Raw genomic sequence first — 7268 nt, forward strand, 5'->3', positions numbered from 1 at the left:
CCTGCAGTGTGGGGCATGGGTCACTTGCTGGTGGATTCTCTGCAGCTTGAGGTCTTCAGACCACAATTTGAAGACTCCAATAACTCGGGCATAGGTTAGGAGTTTGTTATAGAAGTAGATGGGTAGGGTTCTGTGGCCTGCTTTGTGCAGGGGGTGGGATTAGATGATCACATTGGTCCCTTCTGACCCTAGAATCTATGAATCTATGAATCTATAACAACCCCCTCCAGCCCCTCTTCTCTGCTCAGTTCCTTTTTCGGGCCAGGAGGTCACCTGATCTCTTTGTCTCCAACTCCTTCAGTTGACACGTTTGCAGGGGAGAGGCCCAGGCCATAAGTTGCTAGGAGACAGAGTGTCAGGCATTTAGGTGCACTGGCCCTTTGCTCTGCCAGATACTTAAGAACTGCATAGGGGACACTGAGGCACCAGAGAAAACATTAAGAACATTCCCAGTTCGTCACATCTCTCCCCCCTTTGAGACTGAACTGAGCCAGGTCACTCCAGCCAGTGACCTGGGGAAGTTTGAACTCACCAACCTTCCCATGGATGCCCCAGCATCTCTCCCATTCCTCGGTGTGAGTTACACCAGGACAGTTCAGTCTCACGCCCTCCCTTAGGTTGAGTGTGCTTGATGGCACTCGCAGGCTGCATGTGGGAAGGTTTATGCGGCTTGAACCATTTTGCTACCCCAGTACCCCTGGAGTTCAATCTGGGACAGTGTTTTCTCCCAGCACTCTGGGCTGCGATTCGGGCTCTCTTGGTTAAGAGCTCCCATCTTTGCCTTGGCCAGCTCTGGGCTTGGGCAGCCGCTTTCCACCTTGTGGCCCAGATACAACACCTCTGCCGTTCCCACCTTACACTTTTCAGCTTTTACCGTCAGTCTCACCTCCTTGAGGCAGCCCAGCCCCCTCTTCACCTGGGACATCTGTTCCTTCCAGGTTTGGCTAAAGATGCACATGTTATCAGTGTCTGCCAGGGCTAAGTTCTTCATCACCCTCTGCTTGTCTAAAATCTCCCGAGCCCTAGGCATGAGGTCGGCATCGGACACTGTGATGGCTTTAAGCTTCTCATAGCCCCCATAAAACCAGATTATTTTGTCTCCCTTGGGGATCAGCCCCACTGGTGAGGCCCATGGGCTGTAAAACAGCTGGATCCCATCTAAAGCCTGGATCTTTTTTACCTCTTTTTCCAGGATCTGGGTTGCTTTTTCAGTGACTGTGAAAGGGGAACACCTGATGGGGAGATTGGCTCCCACTTCAGGGAAGAGATCCCCCCAGGGGTCTTCCCCCTTCTCCTCCCAATCCTCCCCTTCCAGGTTCAGGGGTCCCCTCACTCTCCTCCCATCCAGCACCTCGAAAGGGAAGAACCCAGTGGATTTCTGGGGCTGCCTCCTGATTCCCCCCAGTTCTACTTCCCCTTGGGGAGCCCATTCCCAGTACAGGAATCCCTTCACCCACAGGACTCTGTCCCTGCAGCCTTCCCCAAGGGGGCTTGCAGCGTTGTGGCCAGCAAGTTCCCTCAGCTTCTCCAAGGAGGGATCCCTCGGCAGATCACCCCAGTGGTTGGGATGGGCCTGGGAAGTTGCTGTAAGAGCGGGGGCGGGGCGCTGGCTTCCCTCCCCAGCTCTGGGAGGGGCCTGGAGAGAGGCGGTTGCAGGGGGGCGGGGCACTGTGTACTCCCTCCAACTCTGGCAGGGGACTGGGGAGTGGCTTTTCCAGCAGGGGCTGGGTTCCCTCCCCAGCTCTAGTAGGGGCCTGAGGGTGGCAGTTCGAGTGGGGCAGGGGTGTTGGCTTCCCTCGCCAGCTCTGGGAGGGGAGAGGGGAGTGGCGGTTCCAGCGGGGGCGGGGCACTGGGTTCCCTCTCCAGCTCTGGTACGGGAGAGGGGAGTGGCGGTTCCAGCGGGGGCCGTGTGACGGTGCTGCCCGTGGGAGCCAGCTGAGGTCACTCAATCAGGGCGAACTGCAAACAAAACAGGGCAGAGAATCCCCAGCGAACTGGGGAGAAGCCGTTCGTGCGAGGTGGGGCGCTGAGTTCCCTCCCCATCTCTGCGAGGGGAGAGTTCCCTCCCCGTCTCTGGGGAGCGACAGTTCCAGCGAGTGCGGGATGCTCGGCTCCCTCCCGGGCTCTCTGAGGAGACTGCTCCGGTAACGGTCCAGGGAACCAATTGCTAGGACGAAATGGTCAGTGAAAATGCAAGTGACGTGGTTGGCAGGGGAGAGGGGCTGATGGGCTCAGGGTACCTGCCCCCCTGCACACCGGAGAGGGGGCTCATGATGGCTCTGATGCTGCGACCAAAGCAAGGAGCTCGCTGCCTGCCCCCCACGCCCCTCCCAGAGCTGGGGAGGGAATCCCGCGCCCCACCCCTGCTCGAACCGACACTCCTCAGGACCCTTCCAGAGCTGGGGAGGGAAGCCACCACGCCACCCCCCAGGAACCACCACTCCCCACTCCCCTCCCAGAGGTGGGGAGGGAAGCCAACGCCCCGCCCCCACTCGAACCGACACTCCCCAGACCCCTTGCAGAGCTGGGGAGGGAAGCCAGCGCCCCTCCCCCACTCGAACCGCCACTCCCCGCTCCCCTCCCAGAGCTGGAGAGGGAAGCCAGCGCCCCGCCCCCGCTCGAACCGCCATTCTCCAGGCCCCTCCTTGAGGTGGGGAGGGAAGCCAGCGCCCCGCCCCCGCTCAAACTGCCACTTTCCGCTGCCCCCCAGAGTTAAAGAGCGAATCCAGCGCCCCTCCCCCAATCGAACCGCCACTCCCCGCTCCCCTCCCAGAGCTGGAGAGGAAATCCAGCACCCTGCCCCCACTCAAACTGCCATTCCCCAGTCCCCATCCGAAGCTGGGGAAGGAAGCCAGCGCCCCCCACCCGCTGGAACCGCCACTCCCCAGACCCCCCACAGACTGGGGTGGGAAGCGAGCGCCAGGCTCCCGCTGGAACCGCCACTCCCCACGCCCCTACGAGAGCTGGGGATGGGAGCCACCTCTCCCACAGGAACCTCTCCTTGCAACCTCTCCTCATGGACTGTACCGCACTGAGGTTGGCCAGGTCCCTTGGTCTCTGCAAGGAGGGATCTCTCTGCAACTCGGCCTGGAACTCAGCAGTTGGCACAGGGATGGGGACCTGCTCTCTCTCGTCGGCTGTGTCTGAGGCCGCAGCCTCTCTGAGCTGTGTCCCTGGGCGTTCCCTCCCCACCAGGTTAGGGTCCTGCACCTCGGGCACAGTACCTTCCCCGTTGTCAGGGTGCAGTGCCCTGCGCTGACTCTGACTATGGGTCATGACCAGGGCACCCCGGGCGTTGCTTGGCCAGACCTCCAGGGCTCCCCCATTAACACCTCCGTGGGCAAATGTGGGTGTATCCCCACGTCCTTGGGCCCTCCTTGACCCCCCACTTCAGGTGTACCCTTGCCACGGGAACCTTGAATGAGGTCCCGCACACACCCATCAGGGTCAGGTAGGTGTCGGGAACCATCCGATCTGAAGCCACCACCTCGGGCCGGGCCAGCGTCACCTCTGTATCCGTGTCCCAGTGACCTTCCTCCCATCTACCTCCAGGGAAACAAGGCACTCTCTCCGGAGGGGCAGCCCCACTCCCACCCTGTAAACCAAAAACTCAGAGCCTTGAGCTGATATGGGGACCTCCTCCCTTTTTTACTGGTGGTATGCTGCCAGCCCCCCTTTCTTGGGAATGTTGCCCCTCATCCGACTGGGTCTTTACCCAGTCAACCCTCTGCGGGTTGGGTCTGCTCGGTCTGTCCCTGAGCTTGGGGCACTGGACCCGTATGTGGCCTCGTTGGCCACAGCGATAGCATCCCATGTCTCGTGGGTCCCCTCCAGTGGGACGGATGGACCTGATGCTGGATGCTCCCTTTTGGTGGGGGTTCTCCATAGGCCCCCGCTGGGAGATCCCATGGTGACTCTCTCTCTGCGTTGAGGCAGGCTTGCTCCATTGAGACTCCTGCATGTTATCCCCTGCCCGAGTGTCCACAAATTGGTCGGCCAGCTGGCCTGTGTGCTGCAGCTTCTCCGGCTTCTGATCCATCAACCACAACCTCAGGTCGGACAGGCACTGCTCGTACAGGCGCTCCAGTATGAATAGGTCAAGCAGGTCCTCTTTAGTTTGGGCCTCAGCTGTCCACTCGCGCGCATACCCCTGCTCCCGATTGACCAATTGTAGGTATGTGACCTCACGGGTTTTACGCTGACTCCGGAACTTTTTCTGGTACATCTCAGGAGTCAGCCCAAACTCCCGTAGCAGGGCCTGTTTGAACAGTTCGTAGTCACCTGCCTCCGCCCCTTTCAGTCGGCTGTACACCTCCATGGCTGTGGAGTCCAGTAAGGGGGTGAGAAATGAGATCCTGTCTGCAGGGTCAACCCTGTGCAGCTCGCAGGCATTCTCAAAGGCCGTCAGGAAGGTGTCTATGTCCTCCCCCTCCTTACGCTGGGGCAGCAAGCCCTTATCAAAGCTCTTTGTAGGCTTGGGTCCCCACTCACTCGCTACAGCCAGGGCCCCACTGCTCCTCAGCCAGGCCAGCTCCAGCTCATGCTTATGCTGATTCTCCCTCTCCTCCCACTCATGCTGTCGCTGGTTCTTTTCATGTTTACGCTGGTTGTCCCACTCCTTCAGTTCTTGCCTCCTTAACTCGAGCTCTTTTCGTCTCAGCTCCCTGTCATGTTCCATCCACATCCATTCCAGGGATGGGGAGCTCCGTCAGGATGATCCCCTGCTGGCCACCGGGGTCAGGGTGCCCTCGGTATTCACTGGGCTTCCCCCAACCTCTTTCCTAGCTATAGGTGGGCAGGGTCTTAGGGTGTCCTCGGCAGCAGTCTGGCCTCTCCCAGCCATGTCAGGCCCCTGGGCCCACGCTGCGTCCACTGGGCAGCTTCCCTCATGGACCGAGCTCCATTCACCCGAGCGATCCTTCTCCTCCAGCTGGGCAATTAGCTGTTCTTTGCTGGACCTCCCAATGCACAGCCCCCTCTGCTTGCACAGCTCCACCAGGTCTTTCTTAAGGCGCTTAGCACACATCTTCCTGCTGGCCACTCGCTGGCCTGTGCTCTCAGCTTCCACCGGTTCCAGGGAGACCCCTCGTGCACCAGCCCTTTTTCCGGTCACCCCATCTCTGCCAGGGTCAAGCTGCAAACTCCTCTGCCCCTCGGACCACTCCTGCAATCCCCCCGGGGGACACTGTTACTGCAAAGTCCTTCTCTCTGGTCACACACTCCCAGTGGTTAATCACCCCCTGACCCTGTCTCTCTCTGGTCCTTGTCAGTCCCCCTTTGTTTACTTCTCCCCAGTCACTTACTGCAGGAAGCGCCGTCCACGGGGTGCAGTAAATCCCACCACTGCCACCAGCTGTTACAGAGTGTGGAGGATTTGGGGCCCTGCACCCCTTTTCCTGCAATTCACCAGGACTCTCAGCCAGCCAGTAAAGCAGAAGGTTTGTTTAGACGCCAGGAACACAGTCCAAGACAGGTCTTGCAGGCCCAGACAACAGGATCACCCCAGTTAGGTCCATCTTGGGGGCCCAGGAGCACCACAGCCCCATTTGGGTGGGGGCTCAGAGCCCTGTCTGTCCTTCCCTTCCTCCCCCAGCCAGCTCCAGACTGCCAAACCCCCTCCAGCCCTTCCTTCTCTCTCAGTTACTTTCCCCGGGCCAGGAGGTCATCTGATCCCTTTGTCTCCAACACTTTCAGCTGGCACCTTTGCAGAGGAGGGACCCAGGCCATCAGTGGCTAGGAGATAGAGTGCCAGGCATTTTGGTGAACTGGCCCTTTGCTTTTCTAGATACTTAAGAACTGCCATGGGGACACTGAGGCACCAACACAGTATTCACAGACAACAGTAAGAACAGGCCAAGTTCGTCACACCACCTGGCTGCAGGGAGACTGGGATGTGCTGAGCTAAGGGAGGCAAAGGCTGAGGCCCTGAGAGTTTCCTGTGCTGAGTTCAACTCTCAATAAACCCTCCTGTTTTATGCTGGCTGAGTCACTCCAGGCTAGAGAACAGGAGGCATCAACCTCTTCAGGAGTGAGGAGGCCCGGGGGGTCCAGAGCATGTGGACTCCCTGAGGGGGCCCACTGCAGAGACAGAAGTGCTAAAGCTCAGAGAGGTGTGGCTCCAGGATGTGGAGGGGCCTGACCCAGAGTGAGAGTGGACCCCCGAGAAGGGCTGTCGCACTGAAAGGGGCACCCCCCACGGACCGCATGGGGCCACGAGTGGGCACGATCTGTGAGTCCGTGACAGAGGGTACGTGAAGGGAGTGTGGAGCAGGACAGGGGGGATGGGGAACGATCAGATGCGAGGGGGGGCGGGACGCAGGGGCCAGTCGGATCTGGGGTTGTGGGATGCGGGGTGGTTAGACCTGAAGGAGCGGGATGTGGGTCAGGGGGTGGTTGGACCCTGAGGTGGGGCAAGTCAAGGGGCAAGGGGGCAGGTCGGACCCAGGCAGGGGGCATTTCACAGGGCCGGGGGGGCTGGAGGTGTGGTCGGGGGCACTTGGACGCAGATGGGGTGGGGGGCGAAGTAGACCAGGGAGGGGTGAGACACGCTGGGGAGGTGTGAGACACAAGAGTTTGTGGGAAGGTGCCGGGGGGCAGGGGTCTGAGAGGTGCTGTCTGTGAGGTCTCTGTGGGGGGAGAGGATGAGCAGGGGGGTCTGAGAGGCGCTCGCTGGGGAATCCCAGCAGGCGGGGCTGAACGGGGGGTTCTGAGACAGACTGTCTGGGGGGGTCTCTGCAGGGGGAAGGAATGAGTGGAGCGGTCTGAGAGGTGCTGCCTGGGGGGTCTCTGCAAGGGGCGGTGATCAGCAGGGGGAGTCTTAGGTCGGGTGTGCTTGATGGCACTAGCAGGCCGCATGTGGGAAGGATTATGCAGCCTGAACCCTTTTGCCACCCCAATACCCCTGGGGTTCAAACTGAGATTGGCTCTTTTCCCAGCACTCTGGGCTGCGATTGGGGCTTTCTTGGTTCAGAGCTCCCCCTCTTGGCTTTTGTCCAGTTTTATGTTTGGGCAGCCGCTCCTCACCTATTGGCCCAGATTCAATACCTCTGCCGTCCCCACCTTACACTTTTCAGCTTTTACCGTCAGTCCTGCCTCCTTGAGGCAGCCCAGCCCCCTCTTCACCTGGGACACCTGTTCCTCCCAGGTCTGGCTAAAGACACACATGTTATTGTATGCCAGGGCAATGTTCTCCATTCCCCTCAGCTTCTCTAGAATGTCCCCAGGCCTAGGGATGGGGTAGGCATTGGACACTGTGACGGCTTTAAGGT

At 59.8% G+C, this 7268-nt stretch overlaps 1 long non-coding RNA gene across 1 annotated transcript; it reads right to left on the reverse strand.

The window, feature by feature from the left end:
• Nucleotides 1-612: 612 nt before the first annotated feature.
• On the reverse strand, nucleotides 613-6933 carry LOC115639796. The gene is made up of 3 exons (XR_003997746.1): nucleotides 6881-6933; nucleotides 3383-3388; nucleotides 613-669 (listed from the first exon to the last, which is right to left on the reverse strand). It is a non-coding gene; the product is annotated as an uncharacterized LOC115639796 (long non-coding RNA).
• Nucleotides 6934-7268: the final 335 nt, after the last annotated feature.

This window comes from Gopherus evgoodei, unplaced genomic scaffold, assembly GCF_007399415.2.
Source record: "Gopherus evgoodei ecotype Sinaloan lineage unplaced genomic scaffold, rGopEvg1_v1.p scaffold_126_arrow_ctg1, whole genome shotgun sequence".
NCBI classification, from domain to species: domain Eukaryota; kingdom Metazoa; phylum Chordata; order Testudines; family Testudinidae; genus Gopherus; species Gopherus evgoodei.